Below are 20,367 nucleotides of genomic sequence, written 5' to 3'. Positions count from 1 at the left end.
TAATATTTTGTTAGCCAGTGGAAACCCGGAACTAAGGTTGCCACTGGCCACCAGTCGTGGAATGTGAAAATAGACCTAAAAAGTCCGGGAAAGGTTACGGAATTTTAAGAATTTGTGAAAAATATCCCTAAAGTAAAGGAATTTGAATTTATCTTGAGACTTTGAAGTTACGGTTTGTAAACCTTGCAATGAAACGTTTTTATTTAAAATAAAACTAGAAGAGTTACCTTATACTAAAATATAAATTCATTAATTTATCATTAAGTAAAATATTAATTTGCCTATTTCAGACCAAAATTACAAAATGTCACGGATTTTTAATATGAAAATGTCATGGCAACCCTGTTTCATGTTGGTCAATTAATTTGGTTAGGCCATTCGGTATAAACGCATCTTTAAACTAAGTTTTTTTTAAATTGTGTTTTGATTTTTGGTGGTATGAATTTAAGTTCCCACTAACGATAAATTTAACTGTTTGAAGTACTGTCCCGTTTTAAAATCTCTAAATTTGTGAACGTGATAAACCCGGATACCCGACGACGAAACACTCGTGTTTGGACTATACTATAGTCGACAACTTTTTCGCAAATGGCGGTAATAGATATTGTCTGCCGCAGTGAATCCCTCCGGGCAGCTTACGGCCAATTCCGAGCTACACATTTGTTGGGACCGAATATAAAAAGTTGGTAGTGTTATCGCTTCAGACAGCGTAGGTGATCAGACGAATATTTTTTAGCTACGGGCTGGAATTTGGTTTTCGCATTCTTGAGTAACCCTGTGTTAATTTCGAACTGACAAGGAGAGTACCCGAGGTGTTTATTGCCGATTTTGTTTAAAGTCGGGCGTAATGAGATATGAAATTTCCCAAAAGGAGACGTTGCACTACCCATTCGATTTGCCATGGCAATCGAAAATTTTTTTCATCACTTAAAACAAAAAATCTTCATTTAAATAAGCATGGGATTTTCTCGGTTTAACAGCTACGAATTTTTTTTAAATTTTAAGATCACGAAATGGGTAATTTGGACCACATTTAGGTAAAATTGGAACATGTTTTTCGTTAAAATTGGAACATGTTTTGGGTTAAAATTGGAACATGTTTTGGGTTAAAATTGGAACATGTTTTGGGTTAAAATTGGAACATGTTTTTCGTTAAAATTGGAACATGTTTTGGGTTAAAATTGGAACATGTTTTGGGTTAAAATTGGAACATGTTTTGGGTTAAAATTGGAACATGTTTTGGGTTAAAATTGGAACATGTTTTGGGTTAAAATTGGAACATGTTTTGGGTTAAAATTGGAACATGTTTTGGGTTAAAATTGGAACATGTTTTGGGTTAAAATTGGAACATGTTTTGGGTTAAAATTGAAACATGTTTTGGGTTAAAATTGAAACATGTTTTGGGTTAAAATTGGAACATGTTTTGGGTTAAAATTGGAACATGTTTTGGGTTAAAATTGGAACATTTTTTTTGTTAAAATTGGAACATGTTTTGGGTTAAAATTGGAACATGTTTTGGGTTAAAATTGGAACATGTTTTGGGTTAAAATTGGAACATGTTTTGGGTTAAAATTGAAACATGTTTTGGGTTAAAATTGGAACATTTTTTGTGTAAAATAAAATAAAAATGATATTTTTTCCTTAAGTGGTCAAAAACATTTTAGGTTACCATGGCAAATCGAATGGGTAGTGCAACGTCTCCTTTTGGGAAAATGTCATATATCCTATAGGTCTACATTACGCCCGACTTTAACAACACCTCGGGTACTCTCCTTGTCAGTCCGTCGGCACAATCGGCGTTTGCTGTTTTTCTATTGGATAGTTGTTAATAACGACATGAATTTAGGCGCTAATGTTATGTCGTCTGCGGCAGGGAGGCAAAGACGAATTGATTCGCGGTCTCTTTTCTCGCCTATTTATTTCTGCAGCAGGGATTTCGTTGTTTATCTTGGTAATAATATTTCTGTGGGAGAGCAAACGCGAAACTATTTGCCGAGTGGCTTTCGATTTGTTTTATTAGAACGGCGCGAGAAAAACCTGATGGAAACCCCTGCGCGTTTATTCGGCCACTGAGTACACGAGAAATAGTTCCCGTTTTCTCCTTTGTATTTATTCTCGAAATAAACGAACCCGTTGTACCGCGCAAAAAACACTGGAAATAAATGTATCTATTAAATGTGCCAAGATTGATCTCTGAGAAATAAACAGTAATCATTGCCTCGTTTTCAACCATTGATTATTTCGAACTGATTAAGTTTTATAGACTATCGAGATGAATTCCGTGAGCCTATTATTTTTCGTATGCAGTCGGACTCGCGATGGACGTTTTCTAAAAATAGTATAGCGTTTACATTTAATTATATCGTATTAAATTGCGCTAATTATATCGGTGAAATAAACAATAATCATTGCCTCGTTTTCAACCATTGATTATTTCGAACTGATTAAGTTTTATATTATACTGTAGACTATCGAGATGAATTCAGTGAGTCTATTATTTCGCGTATGCAGTCGGACCCGCGATGGACGTTTTCTTAAAATAGTATAGCGTTTACATTGAATTATATCGTATTAAATTGCGCTAATTATATCGGTGAAATAAATAATAATCATTGGCTAGTTTTAAGATTAACTTATCGATTATTCCAAGCCAACAAAGACTATTTGTTTTATAATGTTTGTATTTGAAGACTTTCGAGATTAATTAAGTTATTAACTAAAATAGGTGTTTCCATAAAAAAACAATACAAAATTAAATGTATAAAATGTTTTTCTCCGCGTACTTTATTGGCACGCGCGTTTCGCACGCGGACATCGAATTCCAAAATCTTTATCGACTCGAGCGCCTGCTCTCTATCTTCAATAACTATAGCTAGTGACGTAGAAAAAACATTTACACGTGACCTCCCGTATTTTATATAAACACCTATTAAAAACTCTCTCGGATTTCCCCTCGTCTAAGCCTCGGGATCCGTAACTTGTTTATATTTCAAATGGCGGATCCACAATTTAACAGAATAATATTTATTTTCGGTAATGTGCATACGCAGAAGCAATCTATGTTTTGAGATTAATACATCACACCAACTGAATACTTTTCGTCTTCGTGTACCTTACCGAAATCATTTTCAAATGCAAACAATGCTTTATGACGTCCGAACGTCTATTTGCCAAACGATTTTAATGATGAAACTTGAATTTGATCCTTTAAAATATTTTAGAGAGTGAAAAGAGGTGTCTATTATTTGAATGCTTTAAGGCTGGTTTTCACTAGGGCAAAAACGCCACATCGGTGAGAGTCGACGCAAAAATATTGTATTAGGCCTAACGGGAATTTTTCGCGTCGTTCACCGTCGGGGCGTTTTTGCCCTAATGAAAACCAGCCTTAAGGCGGATTTTGGAGGCTTAATTTTCAGTTTTTGTGGTGTCGAAGATTTTGAATTTTTGGAGATTATTGACTTATGGGTTTGAGGTTTTTTGCGTTTTGGGTGGTTTTGATGGTTGGGCTATAGTCTGATTTCCATCGCAGGTTCAACTGCGCAAATGCAACCGTTTCATTTGATAATCTAGTTAATTAATTTGATTTGTATTAAACTTAATTAAATTTTGATTTAGTGAGTTAGCTGCGTAAATGTTACATTTGATATAATCATTTCTTTATTGGCATCACGGGCTCAATTGCGCAATTGCAATCCTTACATTTGATTATTTAGTATAGTCTGAAACTAATTAAATTGATTTACATCGCGAGTTAAATTTGATAACACAGGCTATGCTTTGTTTACATCGCGAGTACAACAACGCAATTGCAATAGTTACCTTTGATAATTTAGTATAGTCTGAAACTCATCTTGATGTACATCACGGGTTCAACCGCACAATTAATATTTCCCATAATCCAACTTGTAACGTTTTTTTTTTGTTAATTTAACTCTCAAAATAAGCCAAAATCGTTAGCTTCCGATAGTTTTTTTCATGGCGGCCATCAAATTATTTAAAAGCCACAACCCGTGACCGTCTCCTTATTGGAACTAATGGTTTTGGATAATAATTTAAAAGAAAGAAAAGTCTGAAGATTTTGAGAACGGTTCTACGCGCAGAAAATTAAAAACGGGAGGAAATTAAAAAAACCCCGAGGACCCCAAATGATCATCCTCGCTCGATTTAAGTTGGCCGCTTCTTTCGGTGGGAAAGGGTGGTTGGGAACATCACCTAGTTCCGTAATTAGCCTTAGGGGGGGGGTCCCAACTTTACCCCACTCCCCGCTTCCCTTCGCGGACTTCATTTTTATGCTCCCTTGAATACGTTAATCTCGTCGTCTTGAGCCGATGGATCTTAGCGCCCGTAAAGGAATGGCGTTAGGCTCGAATAAAATTTTCATTAGGCGCTTAGGTGATAAGACAAAAGCTAGTGCTTTTTAATCCGCTATAATTACGATGCTTCTTAAGACGAAAAATTTTTTTCTTTGAGAAAGTATGAGAATAATTAATGGACTCTGAATATTTTGTTCATGGGGAGACATAGTTGTTATAGGCTTCTATAATGTTCACGAACTATAACAGGGTTGCCTTGGTAAATGGAAAAGTCTGGGAATTTTAAAAATTAGTCTAAAAATCAGGGAATTTCATTAAGGTTGCGAGGAACTAAAATTGAGGGTAAAAAATTAAATATTTTCACTAAATAAGTCTAGGAAAATCTCCGGAGATAGTCACGGATCTAGCTTCGGAAGTCTGGCGTCCGGGGCGCGGCCAATCAAATCAAATATTATCATTAGTTAGCTAATCGAGAATTTTCTTCTTTTTAAAGGTTTTCTGAAAATACTTTTCTAATACCGGTATCGGCCAATATCGGCTTCGCTTAAGCCGATGTTGACCGATACAATATTCGATAAATAGGCCGATATATTGGTGCATTTTTAATAGATCATTTTATTTAGCGGACTATATTACCGGCGTAGGCCTAAAAATCCCCGCCTTTGGTAGTGGTCAGTGATTTTGAGTATAGAATAATAGAAAGAACGGAAATATATTTTTTCCGTGAATTTTTTTTAACTTTATCGTATAAATTACACTACAAAATTGTGTTCATTTCGAAGCAACTAAAATTTAAAATCAATATATAAATCTAGGGAACCTCTTTTTCAAATTTAAGAACTTGATAGCTTCTAATTAAGCGACGTCTTGTTGTACTTGACTATTAACATTCGCAGATTAGAAACTAAGATTATCATTATTTATCAAACAAAGGATAAAATCATGAATTAAACATAGTTTCAAATTAAATCTTTTACCTTCTTTTTAATTATTATTCTATTTTTTTTTTATCTCTATCCTCTATACGCTTGTTATTTTTTTTAGTCCTTTAAAATCCTAAATCTTTGTTGTTATAAACCCTTTTGTATTTAAAAAAGAATCCAGGAACTTAGCGTTATGTTTTCCTAGCGTTTTTCTTCTACTTAGTAATGGCAAAAACTGTGGCCTGCCTCTAGGTAAGGGAGAAAAAAAGTTCAGAAAGTTTTTTTTTATTTTTATAATTTAATTCTGGAATTGGAAATCTCTGAAAACTTTACGAGGCCCAGCACCAAGAGAAGATTTAACTTTTTTGTTTTTAAAGAGGCAAGAGGTTTTTCTCCTTATCTTCCGCAGTTTCCCCCCGCAGGTTTGCCTCGTACCGGTATATTTTTCTCTATTCAATTTGACTCTGAACTTAGAGTTGTCATTCCATTCCAATTAGATCTAACCCCGTCGGAAAAAAATAAAAAAACTTTTACTTTCCTATCGTTTCGTAATATTTATACTTGGGGAGAAACCCAAATCTTTCAAGACCTTAATTTAATTTAATTTAAATAAAGCAATTTCTAATATTTTATTCGACTTAATTTTATTTTATAATTAACTTAAATTTCATTCATTTAAACTTCAAATTATAAAATGCTTAGTGAAACTAGGGATGCACTGATATACCGGCTTATTTTTCTAATATCGATATTGGCCAATATCGGCTTAAGCGAAGCCGATATTGGCCGGTACCGGTATTAAAAAAATATTTTCAGAAAAACATTTAAAAATAGGAAAATTCTTGATTAACTAACTAATGATAATATTTGATTTGATTGGCCGCGCCCCGGACGCCAGACTTCCGAAGCTAGATCCGTGACCATCTCCGGAGATTTTCCGGTTTTTAGACAGGGGTTTACGAGTGTAAACAAATAAAAAACAACGATATTCGATTTGTGATAGAAAATATGAATCACGTAAAATGAAAAGAAACATATTCGGATATGCTCTTGAAAACTTTCTTTCATGAAAAATTAGAATAAAATGGTATGACAGTGCACTGAACCGTATTTTACAATGATTTTATCATATACACTATTGTCATGATGGATAACTTGGTTAATATCGGCGGATATTACCGCCGATAGTATCGGCCACGAATAGCCGATCGGCTGTACCCATATCGGTGCATCCCTAACAATTTGTAAGTGAAACTAAACCAGTCGAAAATCATGTTTAGTATTTTATTTTAAACCTAGTCTGAAATATATTATTGGCTCTATATACTTAATATTCTATCATTAAGTATTTGATATTTATCTATTTATTAATTAATTCAAAATGGATTTTCCGTGGGCTTTATAATTGAAGACTTGACGATCTCTATGAATGGGGATGGGGAATGTACTTGGGCTAAGTAGGTAGAAGGATCTATAATAAGTTTTGTAAGAGAGAAGTATCCAGCTAGGCCATAAAAGTGACACGTACCTTCGCAAGCTCGAATCAAGCGAAGCGTAAGCCGAATCGAGACCCGAAATGTGTGTGTTGCCAAGAATAGATTTATTGATACTTAGCGAGAAGGACTATGCAGGGTTGCCACACTAGCTGCAAAAGTCAGGGAATTTGGAAATGGCTCCAAAAGTCAGGGAATTTGGAAATGGCTCCAAAAGTCAGGGAATTTGGAAATGGCTCCAAAAGTCAGGGAAAAAATTTGGAAATGGCTCCAAAAATCAGGGAAAAAATTTTGAACTGGCTCCAAAAGTCAGGGAATTTGGAAATGGCTCCAAAAATCAGGGAAAAAATTTTGAACTGGCTCCAAAAGTCAGGGAATTTGGAAATGGCTCCAAAAGTAAGGGAATTTGGAAATGGCTCCAAAAGTCAGGGGATTTGGAAATGGCTCCAAAAGTAAGGGAATTTGGAAATGGCTCCAAAAGTCAGGGGATTTGGAAATGGCTCCAAAAGTCAGGGAATTTGGAAATGGCTCCAAAAGTCAGGGAATTTGGAAATGGCTCCAAAAGTCGGGGAAAAAATTTGGAAATGGCTCCAAAAATCAGGGAAAAAATTTTGAACTGGCTCCAAAAGTAAGGGAATTTGGAAATGGCTCCAAAAGTAAAGGGAATTTAAACTAGTGAAAAAGTTTTGGAATTTCAACAACTATAGTGAAAACGTCGGGGAAAAGTCGGGGAAGTTTAAGAACTATAGTGAAACCCTGGTAATATCAGCAGAAATCGGTCTGCCAATACTGGTATGAACCCTAAGTTTAGGGCTAGAGCATGACTTGGATTGGGAACATAATCATTATCCCTAATTATAAATAAATACTTATTTGCAAATGTAAGAACGCCGTACCACACTAAAGCCAACCAATTAATAATAATTGTCTAGCAAATAACATAAACAATATATAGGGAAAGGGGATACTTCTCAATGAGATGTTTAATATACTTCAGATCAATTTCGTCAATTCTTACTATAAGCTTCGAAAATTCACTTTTATTTATGTCGTGTTTTATGAAAATTTATCACTGAATAATTCTGTCATTATTGATTATATGTTTTTCATCACTTACGGAAGTTTGAAAATTATTTTCTTAGTAAGCCCCGATACAAGCAAAAGTACCAGCCTTAACTGAGAGTCGAACTTGGAAAACTGTCTTTGTTTTTGTTAATTTTAATTTCTCACCGTCGCCGTAATCAAAGTTTAACCGTCTAGGGGTACCTTTGATTTCCCCTCGGAGTTCGGCTTACCGCCGCTTCTCGATGGAAACTGTTCGCTTAGACGGCCTAAGACGTACGCTTTCGCGAAATGGGTTCAACTTTTGTCAATTTTTAAATAAGCCCTCTTTGTAGTGCGGAATAACGTTCAAAATTAATGAACACGGCGTGACTCTAACTTCAAAGATAGACCGCGAATGCAAATAATACGTAATGAAATTGAAATTTGAAAAGGAATATTAGAAAAGGGTGCTTTTAGAAATATTTATTTCTGATAATATTACCTTTCCCCAGGGTAAAACATCGTAACTTCATCTTAACTCTATTTAGAACATTTTTTTTTCTAATTTAAATAGTAGACGATATTTTCCATAATTACCTTAATTTTAACACGAACAGCGTATTTCGCATTGCAAAGACGGTCAGAATATAGTAACTTCTAATTATAAAACATTTTAAGTTCATATATTTTAGTTTGGTAAACGTTTATTAATTTAATAGTAACTTGGATTATCGGTTTTATTGATTGGAAAAAGATAAATTTAATTTTATAGTAACTTGGATTATCGGTTTTATTGATTGGAAAAAGATAAATTTAATTTTATAGTAACTTGGATTATCGGTTTTATTGATTGGAAAAAGATTAATTTAATTTTGTAGTAACTTGGATTATCGGTTTTATTGATTGGAAAAAGATTAATTTAATTTTATAGTAACTTGGATTATCGGTTTTATTGATTGGAAAAAGATTAATTTAATTTTGTAGTAACTTGGATTATCGGTTTTATTGATTGGAAAAAGATTAATTTAATTTTATAGTAACTTGGATTATCGGTTTTATTGATTGGAAAAAGATAAATTTAATTTTATAGTAACTTGGATTATCGGTTTTATTGATTGGAAAAAGATTAATTTAATTTTGTAGTAACTTGGATTATCGGTTTTATTGATTGGAAAAAGATTAATTTAATTTTATAGTAACATCGGTTTTATTGATTGGAAAAAGATTAATTTAATTTTATAGTAACTTGCATTGTCGATGTTATTGATTGGAAAAGATTAATTTAATTTGATAGTAACTTGGATTATCGATTTTATTGATTGGAAAAAAATTAATTTAATTTTATAGTAACTTGCATTGTCGATGTTATTGATTGGAAAAGATTAATTTAATTTTATAGTAACTTCAAGCTACGATATTTCAATGAAAATATAGTAACTCGATTTTTTTTGTTATAACTTAATTTCCAAGTAATTTAAACATTAAAATTTTTATTTTTATAAATTTGTTTTGTGAAAAGGCTTCAAATTCAAAACTCCAAAGTTTTTCTTCCAATTTATGACTTGGTAAAACGTAAGGTAACGATTGGATCGCAACCCTTTACCGGCGATTGTTTGATGTTTTAAGGACCAGTCTATTGCACCTCCCAAAGACAGGGGGGGGGGGGGGGCTTAACCAGGCCGGAAAAAGAAAAAGTCGAAAAGGACAAAGGAAAGAAAATGGTCTTAATTAAGAGCGACTCGTAGTAGACGGGAGACTAAATTCTTGATCGAGTTAGCGAGACAAAAGTTTTTACTTTCCCTTTGCTCACCCCCTCCTTTTGGTTCACTCTTGGCGTCGTCTGCTAATGGCGATGACAGACGCGCGAGTCTTTAAATCTGATATGTCAGCCTGAATATTTAGCGAGCTCAAACAAACGGAAATAATATACGTCCTTTCTTGTTTGGTGTTTCTGGTACGCCGCCAGACGTCGCGTTTGCGCCTACCAACGCTTCCCGGACATGACCATTCACGTGAAATCGCGTGACCAGCCTTTCTACCGCGATATCCACTATCTTCCGCGGTAACCGTGTAGCTTGCGCCAAGGCGTAGCGTTTATCGGATTAAGCTAGAATTACTACTCGGTAATAAATGGAACGTGATGGTATTTGCGAGGGTATTTGGGAATTCCTTATTCTCGCTGACGTGGTAGTGCGGATAAAGCGTGGGGTGACGGGCTTACGGGTTTGGGAGGGGTGTCGGGTGATGGCCGGGCTTTCCTGAGCTGTCCCTCGGCCGTCTGCTCGGACCCTGGGGTCAAATTGTGGATGACACGACCACTCTGGACATCGCCTGTTTATCGGATCAGTAGTCAGTCCATCGCCTGTTTATATAGAATGAAAGTAAAATTGGGCGTTGGGATTGTGTTCGTTCTGACGCTTAGATTTCTTTCTTCCTTCAACGCTGGTTGGCTTTTCCTCTTGTGACGTTGTGCATCGCGAAATTAAGTTTATAAGTATTAAATATATTTTTACAGGGTGTCACAATTTGAACAGTCGGAGCTTTTTTCTATAGAACCGTCGAACGTAGAAATTTTAGGATTAAATTAAAATTAACAGGGCATCCGGAGGTCTTATAATTACTATTAAGTTCTTTATTTTCAATAATGTCCTGTAAAATCCTTTATTTTCGGTCCTATAATTCCTTTATAAAGTTCTTTATTTTCAAAAACGTCCTATAAATTCCTTTATTTTCGGTCCTATAATTCCTATAAAGTTCTTTATTTTCAAAAACAACATATAAAATCCTATATTTTTTAGCAAAATCCCCAAAAAGTCCTGTAAAATCCTATAATTTTGATATTTTGCCCATTTCGGTTAAATTGCTAGATTTAGCTATAGAATAAATTCCCAAACAGTCATTCTAGTCTATACTTTTGTTATTGTTAACATGGTATATTTTTGTGATTAAAATGGTTAAATGGTTTCTATTTTTAAGTGAAAATCAAAGATTTATTTCACTAAATATAGACTTTGTTTCTGAATGCATAAAGTTAGGATTCTATACGCTATTTCATTTACTATAATTTAAAAAAATAGTAATATAAAGTCCTATTATTTAAAAAATAGTAATATAAAGTCCTATAATTTAAAAAAATAGTAATATAAAGTCCTATAATTTAAAAAAAATAGTAATATAAAGTCCTATAATTTAAAAAAAATAGTAATATAAAGTCCTATAATTTAAAAAAATAGTATTATAAAGTCCTATAATTTAAAAAAATAGTAATATAAAGTCCTATAATTTTTTAAGGTTAGTGATATTTCCTATAATTTTTTAAGAATAGTAATATTTCCTATAATTTTAGAAATATAATCTTATTTTTCCTATAAAAATTTTAAGATTTGAGTGAAGAGTGAGATTTAGTTTTTCATCAATTTTAGAGGAAAAAAATTATTTTAAAATGGTAATTGTTTTTATAATTAGAAAAGGCATTTTCACTTCAAAATGTAGTAGAAGGAAAGTGAGGGTGTGGCATCGATCCCGGGTTCGGGTTTGGGTTCGGGATCGAAATCCGGGATTTAAGGGATGAAATGGGGGTAAAATCGTCAAAAAGTCAATGTATTTAGGGTATTTCTCGCGACGATTTGTTTTCCCGTATATCAACATATTGTGTCCAGGCCAACTTGTTCATTTATCTACGCTTATCTCGAAAGATACTTGAACGTATATCTTATCAAGTTTTATCGTACGGAATAAGTTGAAATGATGTAAAAATTGATAACCTAGGCGGCGCGTGCGCAGATTACCCCGGGGGACGCGGTTAATTTGAATTTAAGAGTTTTTTGACGTCATGGAATATGGGACGCGGTTAACGTGCGCGGATTGGGGCGCGGTTAATTTGAATTTAAAACATAGATTTGAGTGTTTTGACGTCATGGAATATTCGTTGTTAAAATGACGTAGAATGGAAATATTTTTAAACTTAATTTTAATATCATTGTAGTACTTAAATATGCTTGACACTTGAACCTTTCTCACGAGTATTTCAAACGAATATCTAAAGTTTAAGTATGAGAAACGTATCGTTCTCAAGTATTGTAATTGTACACGTGATTCCGTATGAGAACCGGGTAAATTCCTATATACGTAACGCGATACACTTCAAAATGCGTATACGTAGAATGGAATTAATTTTAAACTCCATTTTAAAAAATAAGATATCGAAGATAAATAATTTCAGAGTATAAAAAGGGAAAACCGTATAATAGTAAGACCATATTTAGAAAGTTCACCATCTGAATTGTATTGGAAGTGACTTCGAGGAACCTTAAAATGTAAGTAGGAATACTCAGTGATAATTCTTAACTTTGTCTTAATGTATTTATTGTATAGGAATTGTTCATTTCCTGTGTCTGCTGACAAAGGGTTAATCGTTTATGCAGATGAAACCATCTACTGCGGTCTATTAGATTTAACAAAGGGTATCAAACTAACAGAAGCGGAACTGCAAGAGCTATGGACAAAGAAAGATGCCATTGAAGCTTATTTCAATAACGAAGCTGAAACTTCGTGGGTTTTCACAGGTTCTGAAACTAAACGGTTTTCGGTTCATAGATTTGCCGAACAAAAGGTTTTAGATGTTAGACAAATGTACCATGGTTATGGAGTAAACTATGGAAAACTGTTACAGACTAAAGAGGGGGTAGCTTTCGCTCAATCTTCTTGGTTGAATTTCCTCGACCAGTACAAGTCTATTCAGAAGTGTTTAAAGAAAATCAAGGAAATAAAGGAGGCGATGACTAACGTTGTAATTAAACAATTACACGAAGCTCTTAAGAAAGCGTGCAATGGCTGTCAAATTGATCATCCATCTCAACTCCAGCATGATTGTATCATGACGGATTATTCTAAGCGCGTAGATTTGCATTTTTATGAAATAATTATGTCGGTAGATTGTGAAAATATTATTGAAATGTTTACTATTCGCTGTGAATTGTCGAAAGAAATTTTAAATAATATAATGTCACTAATAATATGCAATGCTAAAAACTTGTTAAAAAGTTAATAAAATTGATTGCACTAATGTTCCGATTCTCATTTACCATTATGGATTTAAGCTTACAACATCCAATGAATGGGCTTGTAGCCGGGTCCACCCAATGCGGAAAGTCATTCCTGGTGGGACGGTTGATTCAATATAAGAAGACCTGTATATCCCCTCCTCCGGAGAGGATAATATGGTGTTATACCGAGTATCAGCCGAAACTATTTCAATCAATATTAGAACACACACCTTCAGTCGAGTTTCACGAAGGTTTACTCGATGTTAATATATTAAACCCGCAAATTAGGAATTTAGTTATTTTAGACGATTTGTTATGCGAGATATCTAATAATAAAGATGTAACTAATTTATTTATTCGTGGATCTCATCACAGAAACACCTCCGTACTAATTTTAATGCAAAACCTTTATTACCCCGGAAAAGAAATAAGAACTTTAAATTTAAATGCTCATTATCTATTTATTTTTAAATCACCACGAGATAAATCAACAATTTATCATCTCGCGAGGCAGATATCTCCAACCAATAGCAAATACGTTATTGATGCGTTTCAACAAGCTACGTCACGGAAATTTGGGTATTTATTAGTTGACTTGAAACCTCACACCCCAGATCAGTATTTACTACGAACAGGTTTAATACCGGGTGAAGAATCGGCTGTCTTTATTCCAAAATGAAGTGTATTATAGAAGGGAATTTTTTTAGGGTTAATCGAGAGTGGATTATTAAAGAATTAGCTTACGTAGTATTAGAAACTGAAGAATCGGAAGTGTTTACTTTCAAATCTCCATGCCCTTTCAAAGAGCTTTCAAACGAAAATAAAAGACAATGCAGATGGATATCTCATAACATTTGTCATCTTCGATGGGATGACGGCGAACGTCCTTACAGAACGAGACGTGACATTTGCAATCAGATAGCGGAAAAAGCTACTTCGTTTTTCACCAAAGGTTTAGAAAAAGCTGCAGTATTATCGACACTCCTCGGTGTTCCAGTAACTAACATCGAAGATACCGGTTGTCCTAAATTATCAGAACTAGAAGACGTTGAATTAAACTGCCCTTTTCATTCCGAAACTGTTCATTGCGCTTTAAGAAAGGCTAAGAAAATCTCTAAATGGATGTCTCAAAACGAGTAAAGGAAAACCTAGACTTTCTACGTTTCCTGACATCCTGTAATCTAAATCAAAGAAAGACAGCTATTAAATACGCTAGCAAGGAAGCTATACTGGCTCTCGTTGAATGTTGTATAAATGTATTACACGGAACAATTGAACTGTCAGAACGTCATCGTAAGCGGTTAAAGAAACATAGCGCGGTTATACGAAACGTGTCGAAGAAGAATCCTATATCAAAACGACGAAAGATACTGGTACAAAAAGGTGGTTTTCTTCCATTTTTATTAGCGCCACTGCTATCTATCGTTAGCTCAGTCGCCGGAAGTGCAATAAGCCGAGCTATAAACCGATGATGGCTCGAAAAATGCTTCTAGTACCTGAAGATGTAATGGAGAGATTAAAAAACACTCCACCTTCCAAAACAGAAGAAACACCTGAACTTCAAAAAGAGAAGACACTCGATGATGAAATGAAATCTATTCTAGATAATCCAGATTTAAACGAATCAGAGAAATTAGCATTATACAATCAAACTCTCCAACGACGGTTAACTTACGTACGTAAAGAGCAAATCTCTCCCGTTATTGAAAACTCTGAACGGCCTAAAACCTGGTTCGCGCAAATATCTTATTCTCTACCTGCAACTTATGTTAGTGATGCGATTTCATTATACCGAGCGACTACGGAAGATCCGAGATATATTAGATGGACTAACTCAGGAGAGCTTTCTATTCGAGGACAAGTGATTGGAGGATCTAATATAATCGATCTTTTGTATGACGCTGTGAGAAAAACGCCTGGAACAGCGATTGATCCTATAGGAGTTACAGAGTTTTACGAGGGCATTCATAAGTCAAATATTTCAAAACGTTTAATTAAAAATCCTGTAAGATTGACACTGTTAAAAACATTCGCTGTATTTCATACACCACCAAGTAGTTCAATGTTATCATCATCTTCACCTAGTCCTCTAAGATCTTGGATACATACTAAATAAAATATATTAACCTGATAATTTTGTTCTCATTTCATAGTATAAGCCTACAATGGAAGGTTGTACAGAAACGGTCTCTTTAGGACTTTTAGCCTATTTATCACAATCATTTTCAAAATCACCGAAAATTATCACAGCTGTATTAATTATCATAGTTATTATAATATTAGAATTATTTAATTTCCTTTTTTGGCGTTACATGCCATTACATCAAAATATTACCCAATATGGAGAAAGAACTTGAGCAGATCTATACTAACCCCGCAGACCCAGGGTCATTCGCTGGAGTTCAAGCGCTCTATAATTCAGCTCGACATAAAGGTTTAAAGGTTTCATTGGAAAAAGTAAAACAATTTCTAATAAAGCAGGATACATATACGCTGCATAAACCTGCTAGAAGACGATTCAAACGAAATCGAACTATTGTTTATGGAATTGACGAACAGTGGCAAGCGGACTTGGCAGATTTTCAGAAGCTGTCTAAATATAATTCAGGATCTCGCTACGTATTATGTATTATCGACATATTTAGCAAATACGCTATGGCTGTAGCGGTTAAAAATAAGAAAGGTGTAACAATTTTAGAAGCGTTACGTAACGTTTTTGAAAAAGGCCGTCAACCGAAAAGAATTCAAAGTGATCATGGAAACGAATTTGTCTGTCAAGAAGTGCAGAGTGAATTAGAAAGAAGGAACATTAAATTTTTCGCTACCCGATCGGAAATGAAAGCGTCCATTATTGAAAGATTCATTAGAAGTTTTAAATCTCGTTTATATCGCTATTTCACGCAGAATAACACCCTTAAATATATCGACGTTTTAGATGATATTATAAACGCTTATAACAATAGTTATCATAGATCAATTAAATGTAAACCCGCGGAAGTTACTCTAGATAACTCTGCTAAAATATGGAAAAATCTTTACGGTTCGGTAAATTTTTCTCCTCCGTTAACATACGCGTTTGAAATTGGAGATATTTGTAGAATAAGTAGAAATTTATCAATTTTCGATAAGAAATATAACCCGAATTTTACTACAGAATTGTTTAAAATAGCTGAGAGACTACCACGTGACCCACCTGTATATAAGCTGATGGATTTAAATTCTAACCCCATTTTAGGAGTATTCTATCGAGAGGAGGTTCAGATTGTTGGTCGAGATTTAAAAGACTGTTACTTCATAATCGAAAAAGTAATAAAAAAGAGGAAAAAATCGGACGGCCGCGTAGAACTGTATGTCAAGTGGCAAGATTACGACCCTACATTTAATTCTTGGATACAAGAAGTGGATTTAAAATGAGTTTTTACGTAACGCTACCTTCAGATTCCTCGTCATTATATTACCAAGATAATAGCGTTGGTAAATTTCGAACGTATTTAGCTGAACCGTTAAGATTTGAGGAACAGTACGAAGTTGGGTTAGCGGAAATAAGCTATCCTCGGACATGGCATAACGTTCGAAAACCTAATCTATTGGTTATTAAAGACCCTCTCGAATATGATAAAATGACTGATAACCCTCTAGTTAAAGACCCTCTCGAATATGATAAAATAATTGAAGTTCCCGCGGGTTTTTATAAAACTCCGGAAGAACTATTACATGTTATGAACGTCCACAACCAAGAAGAAGAACAAGTTACATTCGCTTATTTAAATTATTCTAATCGAATTAAAGTTAAATTGCAACCGAAAATCAGAGCTGTAATTGGCCCCGATCTATCGATTTTACTAGGTTTTAAGGATAGAAGAGATAATGATTTCACCATTTTAAATTCAATGATAACCCCCTACCCAGTTGATATGAACGCTGGGTTACATTCCTTATTCGTTTATTCCGATCTGGTTGAAAATAGCGTTGTTGGGGATAGTTTAGCACCTCTATTAAGAATCATAAGCGTCGAAGAGAAAGCCGAGTCTAATGGGAAAACAACTACAAAAATATTTTCACAACCTCATTACCTACCAGTCGTGTGTAATAATATTAAGACTATAGAGATTAATATAACAGATGATTTAGGTGAGCCAATACAGTTTCATAGTGGAAAAGCTCACGTTGTATTACATTTTAAACCCCGTAAAATGTGGACTTCACTATAAACCTTTAATCATTCAGGACACACCTTCATTCTAGCTTAAGAGAGCGAACAGTTAACATCATGAGGTCTGAATATTCACCTTCAAGAACTGATTATGAAAGTTACTATTTAAACCAGGTTGGTTTCGGTGGAATACCTGTATATAGAGGTTTAGCCGTGCAAAGAGGACATGGACTAGGAAATATATTATCTTCAGCGTTTAGATTCGCGGTACCTTTACTGAAGAAAGGCGCTACTTACTTGGGAAAAAAACTTTTAAGTACCGGAGCGAAAGTAGCGACCGATGTTGTTAGCGGAGTCCCAATTAAAACAGCGCTTAAATCGCATTCTATTAACGCTGGAAGGGAAACTTTAGCTTCAGCAGCTGATGAAGCCATGAGACTAACATCTTCAGCTACGGATCATATTAAAAGAATGACGGGTTCCGGAAATAAAAGGAAACGAACTCAATCGAAAAGCGCCATTTCAACGGCAGGCAGGATAGCGAAAGGACGGTTCCCTAAACGTTCCGATATATTCTCATAATGTCCCTTTTACACCCGCACTCAGTTGAGTGTATAAATTCCGAGCTAGATTTGTTTCAAGTACCTATGACACAATCTTCGATTATTGGTGGAGAATGGGTTGAGTATAATCCAATATCAAATATAGTTGATAACGCATCAATTACATTTTCTATCAACGGTAACTCTGAAACGTATATAGACCTTTCACAAACTTTGCTGCACGTTCGAGTTAAGGTAACTAAAGATAATGGTCAACTACCGCAACCCGCGGTTCCAGGTGTTGCGGGTGGGGCCGCCGGAACTCCAGCCGACAATATCGCCCCCGAGAATTTGTTTCTTCATTCGCTTTTTAGCGACGTCCACGTATTTCTTAATGAAAGATCAGTAACACCTTCCAGTCAAAATTACGCTTATAAAAGTATGATACAAACTTTATTAACGTTCGGAGATTCTGCGAAAAAAAGTTATTTAACGAGTTCACTTTTCTATCGGGATACGCCTGGAAAGTTCGATTCATTTTTCGATAACGATGGTTTCTCTAAACGAGCGAGTTTAGCGCAAAAAGGGGCGATTGACTTGTTAGGCGTAGTCCATACTGATTTATGTCAACAACCACGCTTTTTATTAAATATGGTTGATTTGAAATTTAAATTCGATAAAAATAGAGCAGCTTTTTGCGTTCATTCCGACGTAAAATGTAAAGTGGAGATTTTATCAGCTTCCCTTTATCTGAGGAAAGTTAAAGTGATACCGGAACTATCGCTCGCTCAAGCCAAGGCGTTACAATATGGAACCGCTAAATATCCTGTAACTCGTTCGGAGTGCACCTCATTTTCTATACCCGCTGGACTTATGGCTAGTGTGCAAGATCATTTATTTACCGGACAAGCACCTAAGAAAGTTGTTATCGGGTTTGTGGAACAAAAAGCGTTTCTAGGAGATTTGAAAAAATCCCCGTACAACTTTCAACATTTCGATTTATCAAGCATTGGATTGTACATTGACGGTAGCAGCGTCCCTCATAAGGCGTTATCTCTAAACTTTGAGGAAAATCTATATATTCAAGCGTATTGCAATCTTTTCATTCAAACTAATCAGTGGAACGTAGATGAAGGGAATCAGATAAGTCGGGAAGATTACCCTAACGGAAATTGTTTATTCGCGTACAATTTAACCTCGGATCTTAATAACAACGCTAATCACTTGCATCTTGTAAAAAACAGTAACCTGAGATTAGAATTAAAATTTGCAAAACCGTTACCGGAGACGATTTCCATTCTAATTTACGCCGAGTTTCAAAATTTGATTGAAATTGATAAAAATCGAACCGTGATTTTCGATTACAGTAATTAATGGATTCGCTACAGATAACTAAAATACTTGAAAAAGATTTAAGTACTAAAAGTATATTTCAAGGCGTGTTCGCGGCTGACAAGCTACCTAAATACGTAAAAATATTCCCTTCTCTATTTATTGTAAATACCGATACGAGTGCTGAACCTGGAGAACACTGGGTTCTAATATATTTTTCTAAACATAAAAATTGTGAATTCATGGATTCCTTTGGAAACCCGCCAGATTATTTTAAATTTAATGACTTTATTGAACGAAACAGTAAAACTGTAACTTTTAATTCTAATCAATTACAGAGTAATTCTAGTAATACGTGTGGAGCATTCTGTATCTATTTTGCTATAAACAGGTGTAAAGGAATAGAAATGTATAACATTGTGTCTAGGTTTAAGAAAGATAAATATGTAAACGATAAAATGATTAAAGAGTTTATGTGCAAAATGTATTCAATAAAATAATTTTTTACAATTTATAGCAATAGCAGTTTTTTTTATATATACATAAATACAAGCATTCATTATAATTTTTCAATATCTTTATGACCGTGCGCTAATGTACGAACCCCGCAGGGTAGAATGTATCTCTTATCATCATTTGGTGATAAACAAAGTTTTCTAGTATTTATAGTAAATAGTTCATGCTTGAAACTAGCTATACGCATCATCTCGGCTGACATGGTTTCTTGATTAAAAAGACAACGTTCATAGTCTTCGTGGCGGATGACGTTTCTAATAACGTTCATGGCAACGCCCTTACAAACCTTTTTATGGTTTAAAATTGACTCTAAAGATTTCCCCAATCGCAACTCCTTTTCTATCTCTTCAGCGGTCTTAGACTCCCCGTACAATTTAATAGAATAAAGCTTTGGACGAAGTCCTACAAAGCTTTGAATTAACTGCGAATTTGTCTCGTCTTTAAAATAACCGAGAGCTTTTTTATTCTGATTAGAATGAAGGAAATGCGAAGGTGGATAATCAGAGAAGTCAAAGCGGTTTTTATGAACTTCAAAGTCTTTATAAACATCATCCGTCTTAATGTTGTACGTTAAACTGTCTGTAAATATTTTATATATTAGTACTATTTAAATAAAAAATGCATATTAAATTAAATTACCAGTGTCTGTAAATAATAGTGATGCTTTGTCCCCGTACGTATTTTTTATGAATCCATAATGGAACCGATACATGAGCTCCTTGGATAAATCTAGAATGGTGAATCCGGTAAATATAGGCCGGTTAAGAACAATTTTAGCTCTCTTCTTATGAGCGCCGGCTAACTCTTCATTAAAGATGGTAAAGTGTTCAAACTGCGGGGAACTTGTAACTTTTAACATTCTTTCTGGTTTATGAATCAACTCGAAATTTATATGCTTCCGTAAATTTTCCATTGTTTTTCTAAAGAATTAAATGAAGTAAGGGGAAAAAACAGCAATAAATTATTTAAATTGATTTACCCGAAAACAGAGTTAACCATTAGTTTC

At 34.5% G+C, this 20,367-nt stretch overlaps 1 protein-coding gene across 4 annotated transcripts in view; it reads left to right on the top strand.

Annotated features, from left to right (window-relative positions):
• The window catches only part of Mcr (macroglobulin complement-related), a 357,065-nt gene that overhangs the window by 153,120 nt on the left and 183,578 nt on the right, over window positions 1–20,367 (top strand). The gene's annotated exons all lie outside the window — the stretch shown is intronic.

The sequence above is a fragment of the Leiobunum rupestre genome, chromosome 9, assembly GCF_980474605.1.
Source record: "Leiobunum rupestre chromosome 9, qqLeiRupe1.1.hap1, whole genome shotgun sequence".
In the NCBI taxonomy this organism is placed as follows: domain Eukaryota; kingdom Metazoa; phylum Arthropoda; class Arachnida; order Opiliones; family Sclerosomatidae; genus Leiobunum; species Leiobunum rupestre.
This window is presented reverse-complemented; position numbering and strand designations above follow the sequence as displayed.